Source organism: Zonotrichia albicollis, chromosome 2 (genome assembly GCF_047830755.1).
Source record: "Zonotrichia albicollis isolate bZonAlb1 chromosome 2, bZonAlb1.hap1, whole genome shotgun sequence".
Classification (NCBI taxonomy): Eukaryota; Metazoa; Chordata; class Aves; order Passeriformes; family Passerellidae; genus Zonotrichia; species Zonotrichia albicollis.
In genome coordinates this window covers 106,263,809-106,277,008 of record NC_133820.1, presented here as the reverse complement: position 1 = coordinate 106,277,008, position 13,200 = coordinate 106,263,809, and the positions used below count along the sequence as shown (strand labels likewise).

General features: G+C 39.2%; 1 protein-coding gene across 5 annotated transcripts in view; it reads left to right on the top strand.

Moving 5' to 3' along the window:
* Nucleotides 1-13,200, top strand: part of MYO16 (myosin XVI) — a 359,429-nt gene that overhangs the window by 18,537 nt on the left and 327,692 nt on the right. The window contains exon 2 of one of the 5 annotated variants that reach the window (XM_074535971.1): nt 7,576-7,674. The exons of the other annotated variants lie outside the window; for them this stretch is intronic. The gene's annotated coding sequence lies outside the window, so the exon portion shown is untranslated. The remainder of the gene's footprint in view (nt 1-7,575; nt 7,675-13,200) is intronic. 5 annotated transcript variants of the gene reach the window in all.

The window sequence follows — 13,200 nt, the reverse complement described above, 5'->3', positions numbered from 1 at the left end:
GACAATAAAGACATGCTCTGGGAGGATATAATGGTTCAGCAGTGAAAAATGTTAATGAAGTGTTGGAAAAAAAGCTTTTGGGAGTGGAGTGTTCACATGTCAATATATATTGCCTTTTTAATGGGAAAGGTTCCCTAATGTTAATGGCCTGGTCATGATTTAATGCAAAACGTGCTGTCTTTCAACTCTAAACAAGCAGAAAGCAGGAAGGGAAATGAGAAGAAAAACATGTGATTCTTCTTTATTTAAAGGATACATTAGTAGACTTTATGAGCTGTGAGTAGAGAACAAAAGCAGGATGTATGAAGTGATATAAAATAGATCTCAAGAGAACAACCTAATGTTCAAATCCTAGGCAAAAAAAAACCTCAAACTCTTTAAAATTGCATAGATTGCAAATTTTCCAGTGAAGTGACACAAAGGATAAGAAGGGAGAAAACTTTGGAGTACAGTGTGAAGCTCTGTTTGTGCTGGAGCTGTTGTTCAAGGCTGGTGCCTGGCCAGTTTTAGTCAGAGCAGACTAAAAGCTCTGACATTTGGCCAGAGCTCATTGCTGGATGTAGCTGAGATTATCTGGACTACTTTATCACTAGGTTGCTGATCCAATGAGCTGCTTTAGGGTCCTAAATATTGTGGTAGCCTCTAAAAGGTCATCCCTTCCTCCAGACTGGCTACCCATGGCTTAATATGGCAGACAGAGTTTCATTTGCAAGAGAGGTAAGAGAGAAGAATTAAACCCCTTCAGTTAGCTGACACTTTCTTGTTGTGTGCCAGTCTGCACAGTCTTTCCCTGCAGAGGTAAAATTATAGACAGCATTGTTGTCTCACTTTGCTGGGCCATATATGCAAGCACAAATGCATGATAGTTCAGAAGAAATTAATTACTTCATGTCCTGAAGCTACATATCTTACTTCAGTCTCCTTGTAAATTTGTGATGGCATATAAGGACAAATTATTTAGAAGGATTTTCTATAATAAAAGGCTCTTTGTCCTCAGTAGGCATTAAATAATTCTGTCGATCAGACACTGTTTTTATTCAATTCCTTAAAATACTAGTACAAATTTTCTTTTTATAAGTGCATCATCATCATCATCATGTGGCTATATCTGTAACTAAAAGCAAGACCACACAATTTGCTTGGGGAAAGGATCTGTAGCTGGCTTTCTTCTTTCCCTTCACATTATACAACATACTAAAGAACTTGCACCCTTCAGGCTGTGTTCTCTTTTGCAAATATCTGTGAATGGAGATGAGACTGTACTCTGGAGTAGATGTCTGAGCCCCCCTTAGGCTGCACAGAGGTGTCTAATACTGCAGAACTCAGCTGATGGCTGGAACAGGCTGTCTGTTGTTTATTTTAGGAGATAATGGGCTGTAGCAGCTAAAAGGTAGAATACTTGCTACATGGTGCATTCAAAAGCAATCTACTCCTTATTGTCATTCTGGGCATTGAAGAGTTCAGCTAAGCATATGGAATGAAATGCTGCCCAAAATAGTCTATAAATGTTTTATGGTGCCTAGGCTGGTAAGGGGTAAGAAATCTTTAAAGCACAATATGCTGTCTTGTCTGTGCCTCCTGGCCAACTGGCAGGCAAATGTAAAGGGGTGCAGCTGCAGCAGCATGTATTCTTTATGGCTGTGAAGTTTTTGGATGCAGTTTTTGTCCAAAATAAAGCTGTCCTGGAGCAAGGAGCTGCATAGAATGACACAAGGTATGAAGTAGGCTTCAGTCAAAGCATACCAGCTCATCATGCTGTAAAATCAATTGATTACTAGTTTTAAAACTAATTTTTCACTTTTGCTCTTCCCCATGATGCTCTGGTGAGGGAGTCAGCAGCAGCTGTGTGGTGCTTAGTTTCTGGCTGGGGTTAAACCCTGACAGTTATTTGATGCCTGAACAGGAACAGCTGGAGATGGTAAGAGATTGACCAAAGCATATTAGAAGGGATTTATATCTGCTAACATTTGCAAGTCATGATATTGATAAATCTGCTATTGATAATAATTTGTCTGATCTGTGCCATGCTCTTTTTAATTAGCTGTATATGTTAAAGCTTGGTGTTGGCTTTTGCTGTTTGTTATGCTCTGTAGCAATTAGTGATGTTTTACCTGGGAAATTCATTACTAAAACACTGCCCTTACACTTAATCTGGCATTTGGGTTCTGTATAGTGCCATTAGTGTTCTTTGAGTACCATCTCACGGAGACAATTAACAAATATATTTCTTCCTCTGAGAGATTTTTTTGGGAGAGAAAATACAGAATAGCAGTCTGAAAAAACCACAAAGGATGTAAATCTGAAGGAGTTAACACTTGTTAACAGCAGCAAGAAGGATGTAAGGTTAGCATCAGGCCTGATGCAGAAAAGTGATAGGAGATGCTGTGGATTAGTTTTCAAATGGACATTCTGACTCAGAACTAGCACTTTTTAAACATTTTTTCTTTAGGGCTTTCCTGCATCAAGTTGTTCAGGGGTCACCAGCAATGGGCTTAGAGCCAGCATTGGCAGCAGGTGCAATCAGCTCAGTGTCAGACTGGTGTGCATCTGGGACTGTCTCCATCCCAAGGGAAAGCTCTCCCATGGGATTGGCAGTCCTGCCCTTCTCCTGCTGCTCCTCTCATCCCCAGCCTCCTTCACAGAGGGAAGCTGAGCCCATATGGGTGCCCTGCCTTACCTGCTTTTGACCCCATGCCAGAAGTGGGAATTTTGCCTTGTTTGGGTTCATGGGCCACATTCTGTGTGTGGGATAAACTTGGAGAATCTGGACCTATGAGTTCTGGACTCCACTGCAAAATCAGCACATCAGCTCATCATCAGCATTTCTGAAGAAGATTATTTTTGCTGCTTAGTTAAGCATCTCCGCGTGTTCAGAGGGAAGTGTTGCTGCAGGTGCATGATGTTTTTTGTGAAATTAATTCCTGCATATTCTGTGAATGCTATATCTTAGAATATGAAAAATTATATTACTTTGGGAGTTTCTTTTGTTTTTCTAATCTCTTATGGGAGACAATGGGACCCTGTGTAGTTTGCATTTTTAAATTTTTGCTCTCTTGGTTTATCAAGGATTTTCTTAGTTATTGTTTGAATATCTAATCCTCTTTATTGTTTCCTGACTATGTTCACATAATTGAACTTGTTCATATCAGTGTTGAAGTAGATGCCACTAATGTAATGGTTATGTTTGTCTTTTTGTTTTCCATTTCAAAATGCTTGTTTTTAAGACTCAAAATTGTACCTCCTGGATTTGTAATGTGCTGCTCTTGCCTTAAAGTTTTTGGATGAGGAGGAAATATGGGGAAATTAGTTTACAGTATGACTTCCATGAAGAAATTTTGAAAAGAAAAGATGTAAAAAGAGGCCTTGCATATATTTTGGTCACTCCAGTGGTGCACAAAGCCAGAAATGCAGATGGGAGTAGGCACGACAAAACCTCACAAGAACTGTAATGTATAGTCCTGTATCAGAGATTAATAAAGGTCTTTATAATAAAGGTTTTCTCATGGGGCTCGGTATCCAATGGAGTGATGAACTGCCCTCAGTGCTAAGCAGCCTTTTTAGGAAATGATGGTGATGTACAGCTCATTTCATCATTGTTCTTGACAACACCTTTTATGAGCAATGTAGGAGAGCTCATAATTCCTGACATAATGCTTCTCTAATCTACCTATTACCATGTTTTCCACATGGGAAACCCTCCCACCTCCAACTTCAAAAACAACTGACTTTTCCATTCATCTTTGCTTAATGACTGCTCTAGGTTTACATTTGAACTCTATTTTTAAGTATCTTACTGGTCTCTTACTTAGTCTTGATCTGCTATTTTAGTATAATATTGCTTTCTTCCATTACCCTCAGATCTCAAAGCACCATGCCAGCTTCCTTCTCTTGGGGCACTGTAATTATATTTTTTTGACAGAAACAAAGCAGCATTGCATTTTCATTTAGCTGTGTTTAAAAAGATCTTTCAGTGAAGCTGTATTTTAAGAGTTACACAGAACCTCACACCAGGCCTAAGTTTGTATGTTCTTAGCCTGAGGTAATCCTATAAAAGTCAATGTTAAACCTCTTACTGATTTCGGCACAACCAGGATAAGCTGATGTGCTGAAGGGTAATGAATAAAAATGCACAAAAATATCCACAATATTTTTTTTTGATCAGCCTAATAACCTACTAATGAAGGGTTTGCAGACATGTCTTATTCCAAAAGGTCATATAACATACTTAATTTACGCCCAAGGGGATAAATGTTTATTAAGAAAACTCACCATTGTCCATATTTTTCTTGAAAGCCATTTTGTTCAATTCTTGCAAGTAATTTCAATTTAATATCTACCTTCATGCAGCTTGAAACTGGTTATAATCCTAGATGAACTTGGAATTGGCCTTTTCTCCACAGCCTTTAGAGTAATATAGTCATATTGAGTTCCACAGCAGCTTAATTTCTAACAGGTTTGTCCTTTCCATGCCAAATCTGTTAACAGTACTTGCTTGTGCTGCTGTAATTTATAACCAAGAATAATGTGTTTACTCATAAACCAAGTTTCTCTATACAATAAAGTCCATTTTCATGACACCCCTGTTAGCAAATTGTGTTGCACTCTGTTCTCGTGCATCCAGAAAGGATTGGTGAATGGAGATTGGGAAGGCTTACAGAGCCAGGACAGTGCTGGGCTGGTAGGGCCTTGTTTCCTTGCTCCTTTTGGTGCCCTTTCACTTGCCCCCTGGGAAACAGCAAGGTCTACAAGGAGCACTGTTACTCCTTTCTTGAGGTGCCTTTGATGGTCTGGATTTTTCCTGTGGGTCTCCTTTCCTCAAAGGAAGCAAACACTCCTTGCTATTGCTGTGTGGGCGCAGCTCTTCCACACACTGAACCTTGCAGCAAGCACGCAGCAGAGCACTTTGCTTATCCTGCTTCAAGTAAACATGTCATTCGTATTCTTCTTTCTATTTTCAGCCTTTTTAGTATTCTTGAACAGCTGCTTCAGGTCCCTTAGCGTGAAGCATTAACACGTGGCTGTAGTGCACTACGCTATACACGTTGCTAATGAGTCTGCTTGGGTGCCGCCCACAGGATCTCTGTCTGAGCTTTGTGCTGTAGTTTTTATGGCTAAACTGAGCAAACTTCAGAAGTTTTTGAGTGACCTGAGGATATTCAGACTCTTGCCTGGCCAGGCTATCTTTCTGAGTAGTGCATGCTCTGGCAAGAGAAAGGTTCAGGTATGTAATGCATAGGGAAAGGGTGCAAAATCTAGAAAGAAAGACCGCTTCAGCTAAGTTAATGAAAACCAGGAAGATATGTGGTACTGACAATGTATGAAGCAACTGAAAGCAAGGCCTGGAACCTCAGCAGAATGTTCACTAACTGTCTAATATGGATAAGTCTCTCTTGAATTAGGATGAATTTATATGCTAGATAAGGGGATGAAATTTGATCTGTCAGGATAAGGTTGTGTGAGCCTGGTGATTAGTGCTACATAGCCATTTTGCTGTTCATTCAGTGTTTGGGCTGCAAAACCAGGAATTGCCTTGTTGTGGTCTTCAGAGATCTGAGTTTAACCTTGGCTGTACCCCAGGGGTTCTGTTGCCACTGTCTGCAAGTTCTTAATTTTTCCCTGTCATTTTTGAATCAGAGAAGTTACTATCTTGAGTGAGGTAGGACCTACGTAACAGAAACCCGTATATAGGTACAATGTGGGCAAGAGAAACTGAGAAGACATTTATGGAGCCATTTCCTCAACTCATTAAACCCAAAATAGAGCCATATGCTTGGGCTTCCCTGGTTTTTAGCAACGTAAAAGAAAGTGATCCATCAGCACACCCTGTTACATGATTACTATTTGTCCAAAATCAATCTTTCAGTAATGAGATCTAGATAATGATAAGCTGCATGAGTTGCCTTGGTAACCTACTGCCTCAAAAGTCTTATGTATAGCTTTAGGACTTGCAGAGGTGTGGGGTGGGAATAGAAAAATACACCCAGTATACAGAGAAATGTCCATGCTTGTCTGAGGTACAGATCTTGCAGATAACTTTTCTGTCTTATCAAATTTCAGGAGAATTTTTTTCATTAAAGTGGGCTGCCTCAACTGTGGTGATGCTGATCTGTCTCATGGGAAATTAGATGTTTTTTTTTCTTTCAGACAAATCCAGAATCTGTTTCTAATTAAAACAAAAAATGCAGCACAAGTGTGATCTCCTTTGGTTACCATATAAAGGCCAGATCCAGAATCAAGATCTAGACTTTCTTTTGTGTAAGCGAGGTGAAGAAGGGAAAATCATTAACTCTGTTTTATTTTTGTGGAGAAGAGCACTATGTCTTTAAAAAACAAGAACAAATGGTTTTATCAATAGTAAAAATTGCAAATTTTTTAGACAGTTAAATCACTTAGTTTGTGATGACCAACTGTGTGCTCTGATTTAGCAGCATTTCAGGGACTCCAGCACTTCATGGCACTTTGCCTGGAGGGCCTTGTGTGCATGGTTTCACAAAAAGTTTTTTTCATTGGTTATGAGTTTTTAGGAAGAGACATAGAAGTACAAGACTTTTGTGGAGTTTTCTCTGTCTCCTAAAGAAACTCAGCAGTTCATTAAGTTAAGAGGCTGACTCCAAAACAGATACATCTCCACTACCTTTCCTGTAAAAAAATTATGCATTAAGGATCTGGTGTGTGGCATTTGAAGCTCTTAAAGATTTACTCGTGCTGTAAGTTTAGGATATAAGGAGTTGGCTGGAAATTACAGAGAGGGTAGATTTTCTAAATAAATGAAACTGTACACAGAATGAAAGAAGGTAATTAAATCCAGGTTGTGCTTTAAATCAGATTTGTGCAATTATGGCAATGTGAATTCTGTTTAATTTCTCGGCACTCCCTTCTCAAGTTTAGAAGAAAAAATAAAACTCTTCACTTATATGGAAAATAGAGATGAGACAATGGAGCGAAACATCTTCCTTAATTAAGGTAATGGAAATAAGATACACCTGCTGACAACCATATTTTAGTGACAGCACAAGTCTCAACCAAGTCCCTGTGTTGTGAATTTTATATAGCTTGACAGTTTTATGAAGTACCTGACATTTCAGTCAAAATACTCTGATTTTATGCTGCTCTTCATAAAGAATTTGAATCAGTCTACCTAATTAATTTTAGGTATTTATAGATTTATATATAATATTTATATTATAGGTATCACTTTAACAAGGCTGAAATTAGTGAAATTACAAAAGCTTCATTAATGCAAGGAATCACGCCTGGCAAGTATTTTTGAATCTAGGGCTTTTTTCTGTGTAGACACCAAACAGATACAAAACCCCTGCATATGTTAAGTAAAGAATGATGTAAGATTTAAACTACTGCTCTGTGTGGTAAAGCAGTCACAAAGTTACCATCAAAATCAAACTGATGAAAACAGTGCATATGAAAAAGTGCCCTATAGCTTTTGTTGTTTTTTCTCTGTTAGAAAATATCATAATTATAATGGTCTCTTATTTATCAACATCTTGCTCAAACAGCTAGAAAACCAGAGAATTGGTATAAATTCATATTTTACAGTGCCTCTCTTTTTATTAACAGATCTGTAGCTTCACTTCTGCGGAGAGTATAATAACTTTTGAGTCAGGAATTTATCTGATATCATTACTCTTATCAGTCCCTCCAAAAGCTCAGCTGCTAGTGAGTATTTAACAATTTCTTTCTTGCCTGTTATTCACCTTGTGTGTTTTCTGCCTGGCTTTGGTTGCCCTGTCTTTCAGCTGTCTGCCACTACAAGGGCATAATGTATCTATTATGAAATGCAAATAATTACACACTCATTTTCTCAAAGCAACTCCCATGAATATCTCCTTTCAGTCTGGTATAGCTATTTCCAAACAACATGTATGTATTACTAGAATCTTCTTTTTGGGCTAAAACTATTTTTGGAATAAAGTTAAATTCTTGTTTTGCCCATATTGGGTAGGTACTCCACAAGTAAACTCCTTGTTTTCTGTAGTCATGCTCAGAGCAGACTCATTACTTGAAATAAGACAGGATATGAGATGTGGTGATTCTTAGAAGTTGATTTCAGCATATTTTGCCTGTAAATATTGATGAAGTCCTGGGTAGGTTTAAGACATGCTGGGCACACACAGTATGTTATGAGGGGCAGTCAAAATCTTGCAGCTTTAGAATGGTGAATCAAATTATATTATTGTGCCAGAGCAAAGCTGGATAAGTTCATATCATTTTATTGCAATCAAGGTAGCAACTTTGCTACATCAAAACACAAATAAAAATATATATATTTGATAAACAAGACTAATAAATAGATACGCTGCAAGAAGTGCAAGGAGTGAAGCTGTGAAAGACCCAGTAACAATATAAACCAGGGTTGTTGTTACATTATCTGTTTCATTATCTTGTCGAATGCCTGAAGAAAATTGGGCTTTGTTTTAATGGCTCTTGCTTTTCATACATGTTTTCACAATTGCAACAGCAACTAGTAACTCTTCTAATGTTTAGTCAGCACTAGATGCCAAACATAATAATCTAATTGTTCCTTTCTAGTGTGACTCTATGAGGAAGTATATTTTTTCAGACTCATTTTGCTTTAATTTAGCATATAAACAAATTATGCAGTACTAATTGATTTTTGGAGAAAAGTACTCTTATTTTAAAAGCCTGTATAATATTGCTGACAATTGAGAAACATAAATGTGAAACAGTATGGCCTTTTCTTCATTTGTTTTCTTTATAACACTTCTACTGTTAGCATACATAGGTAAGGGAATAAAGATATGCAAGTAAAAATTTTGAAAGAACTGATGTGGCAAGGAAGGATGAGTATGATTTTAGATAGTAATATCTAAAATTAATATGATTTCAATTTGAAACATGAAAGTAAGCAGTCTGCACTCCAATTCTGACTAGTTAACTTGATGATACCATGACTGTCCCACACAGGCAATTATTATTTTATATTTATATATGTTAGTAGTAGTAGTATTAAACCACCTAAATGTATTAACGTAATCATTAAAACTAAAAATGTGATGGGTATAGGACCTTCCCTATCTGAAGAAAATGAAGGTGCTAAAAGCCTTGCAAGAGTAGATAGCATTTATTTTGATTGAGCCTTTGTAAAAGTTCTCATTAAAAATCTCTGTAAGGCTTTACCTAATCCTTGTGATGCAACTGACTTCATTATAGGAGATGCATTTTTATTTCTTTCTTCCCTCTGTAATCAGTTTCCCCTAAGAGACTGTTTTAAAAAAACCCCAAACTATGACATATTAAACAAGACCACGTGATGAAGTGATGGTAATTTTTGATGATACCATAAATACTTGTTTGCCATTAAAGACAGTCCATTGCATGTCAGTGTTGGTTCATCTTAATGAAAAGAGAAGGGTGCAATCAGTCAAAACCAATATAATGTCATAACAATACATGTCAGGCCTAAAATAGCAACACTAATAAAAATCTTGAACTACGAATAAAGATATCACCAGTTGTTCCTCTGTGTAGGGACTTGCACTCTCTTTGTTTTCTGCTTGAGTCAGCTTATGTGACCTGATGATTGCTTATGTTGGAATCAGTTTATTTGCTGACAAGCCCTTTTGTCTGTTTAAATCATTCATTTTATCAAGATGATTTTCTGTTGTTACTGATTTAATAAAAAAATAAATCAGAAGAAAAGGCTGCTCAGTTTGTGAATGCTTTTCATCTAGGGCATTTTACAAGTCTCAAGGGTACATTTGCTGGTTTTTACAGACTGAATTCCTGAGAGTCTCAGCAAGTTAAAATTCCACTTGTATAGAGCTGCATCTCTGCTAGAATAGAAGTACCCATGGCTGCATTTAAAAAAATTACATATAGGGATTGGAAATGTTATGTAAAATCAGAGTTATCATTCCTTTCATTTGATCAAAATCAACAAATAACTGAAATTAAAGCCAAAATCATATTGTATGACCTTTTGTTTTACTTCAGAGTAGTCTGATTGGCAGCCCATGGGGCAGATGTGACTGGATATGAAATGGGTTTTGAGATGTGGCCTTGCTTAGAGGATGGAGAGAAAAAAAAAAAAAAGAATTCCTGGCATTTTATGAAGCCCAAAGCTGTCAAACCATTCTAGTGTGACCATGTAGCCCTTGACACTAAGGTCTGTGAAGCACCCACTACGTCTGTGGGTTTGTGGCCCTGGGAAATGCCAAGTCTGGAGAGAAGCCCATGGTAGTTCCCCCAAGGTGACATCTGCCCTTAGCAAAGCAGTACTAATGTTGTTGCAATTTAGTGGCTGTGTGTGACAGTTCTCTGACTTATTTCAAGTGTTACAGTCTGGAAAGTAAAATGTTGCTTTTATTCTACGAGCTGGATTCTGTTTGCATAGCCAGGTTTTGCTAGCAGGGAGAAGACAGAGGCAGCTTCTGTGAGAACCTTCTCCCCTTGCCCAACAGAGCCAGTATCAGCTGGCTCCATGGTGGGGCTGCTGCTGGCCCAGGCTGAGCCCATCAGTGATGGCGGTAGCACCTCTGGGATAACTTAGTTAAGAAAAGGAAAGAAAAAAAACCCAAGCTGCTGTGGAGCAACAGCCAAAAGAGTGAGAATACACAGCCCTTCAGACACCAAATCAGTGTAAAAGGAGGAGCAGGAGGTGCTTGAGGTGCTGAGCAGAGATTGCCCTGCAGCCTGTGGTGCAAACAGATCATGGGGAGGCAGCTGTGCCCCTGCAGCACGTGGGGGTCCATGCTGAAGCAAATATCCACCTATAGACCATAGAGGACCCATGCTGGAGCAGGCAGATTCCCAAGGGAGGCTGTGACCCCATGTGAAGCCTGGGGTGGGGCAGGCTCCTGGTGAGACCTGTTGCCCCATGAAGAGAGGATTCCACACTGGGGCAGGTTGGCTGGCAGGACCTGTGACCCCATGGGAGAGCCATGCTGGAGCAGTCTCCTGAAGGACTGCATGTACCCTGCAAAATCCCCTTCTGGAGCAGTCCTTGAAGAACTGCAGTCCATGGGAGGGATCCACTTTGGAGAACATTGTGCCGTTGTTGAGATCTGGGAAGTGAAAGGGAAGTGAGGGTGGTATTTATCAGTGTTCTTTCTGAACCTTCATACGGATATAGAGTAGCTGGTAGTGACTTTTAGATTTGGTGTTAATGAGTAGGATTTGGTTTTGTTTTGCAGATTCCTAATTTTGGGATTATGTAAAGGCTAAGTATTCAAAGGGAAGCTGTACTACTGCTGCTGTACTATTCCTTGTTTTTAAAATGGGACACATGCCTGTGGGAATGATGCTGAGTAACTTCACATATTCATGCCCTGTTCTTGGCCATAAGTTTGTAGTCCATGTATGTAAAGTTAGCTCCCATCTGCACCCTATTTGAAGTCCTTCAGATGGAAGCAGATAACAGCTCTGAGGTCAAAGATTCAAATGTTTTATAGAAAGGATGAAGGGGACAGCAGACACTAGACCAAATGCTGATGTTTTATTTTACTTAGATGCCTTTGTAGTGTAATACCGGTAAGAGTTCCAGCAAAGGTCATAATAAATTGAATGTGTACTTAGATGAAATAACATCTCACGTTAAGCAGAATAAAATATTTCTTTATAACACTTTTTCAGAGCTCCTTATTTGTCAAAGAGAAAACTAAATATATTAAGAGAATTAATATTCCAAATTGCCTAGAAGTATTGAGCATCACAAATTTTGTTAGGAGAGCAGAGCAATCACCTACCTTTTTGCACTAGTGTAAGCGCAGTCAAAAAGGTGGAAGGTTATTTCCTAGCACTGTGTTGATATAAAATAATTGTTTTCCTCTTTAGTACCCCCAATTCCTCCTATCTCCCTATTTAACCTGATTCCCTCCTCACCTCACATTCCCTCCCCTGAAGCTGGCCTCCTAGTGGTCTCAGTGGAAACACCAATTGTAGGATCATTACTGAGTGTATAGCACTTACCTCTCCTGGAATCTGCAATAACTTTTTTGGTTGAGAAAAAAATCAAAGCCAAGTAATATAAACCTATTTTCCCATTCTGAACAAGTAATTCTTCGTTTGCTGTGCAGAGGCACAATGGAATTCATCTTACAGCAGTTTCGTAACTCTTGCTTGTTTGTTGGAAAGCACAGTCAGGAACGGAAGCAACTTTTACTCAAAAATATCTTCCTTCATCTTCCCTTTGTTCCACACCTTTTTCTTGAACAAGCCTGCTTAAATCCCAGACCAAAATTCTGGTTTCGGTTCTGCTGGGGAAGAAATTAAAATTCTTTATTTCTAGTCCACGCAGATATGTTGTGGTATGTCTCAGATTGCAAACTGTAGTGTGTTACACCAATGTGGCAGTAACTTGAATTTCTACTGTGAACCTCATACTGTCTCACAGATGTTTTACACTTGGTCTAAGGCCTCCCAATCACTTTAACTTTTGACTTAAGCCCAGTGAGATCTGAAACAGCCGTGATGTATTAAGTAGGCAGAAAGAAGTGTCCCGGTACATAACTGTGTTCAGAGATGTTTTGAGTCCTAAGGTATTGCTGGTCTCCACGCAGCTTTTCTGTGTTAAGAGTGGTCAGAATCTCAATGTTTTATGTGGCTTATCAAGAATGTCTGAGGGCAGATGAATTGCTTTTCTTAAAAACCATTTAGGTCAAGCTGTGGTGCAAGCCAGTTCAAACAGAAGTATGTTTCCTCTGTGAGTAAGCACAGTTGTGAAGAAGTTGCCAGCTTGTGAAGATAAAGACTCAGTCAATGAGACAGTTTCAGCTCCCACTCATACTATTGCCCTGGATGATTGCCTAGTCTCCTCACTATGATCCAAATCTGTGTCTGGCCATGCCCTGATTTACATAGCATTGATGCTATGTTAGACTTTGGAGCTTTAAAGACTCTGCTTCTTGCTGCATCAGAGATCCTGCTTTTGTTCTCACATGTTGTTTTGTTTGGAGTTTCATTTTATGTGAATGCAGAAGCCATAGTGCCTCCCTTTAGTGATTCAGATCACGCTGCAAGCCCCCACTGATTGTGGGGAGGTTGTGGAAGCAGAAGCTGCTGGAGCATCCCTGCCTGCCTCATGACAGGCTCGCCCAGTGCTGTGTCTCTTCTCAAGGCAAAGCACCATCCCTCTCCCTAGCCACCATCCTGTTTGTTGGTGTGCTCCTGGGGAGGCGTGGTGGGGGTGAGACGGTCCCCAATCCCTGCAGGGCACGTGCACCC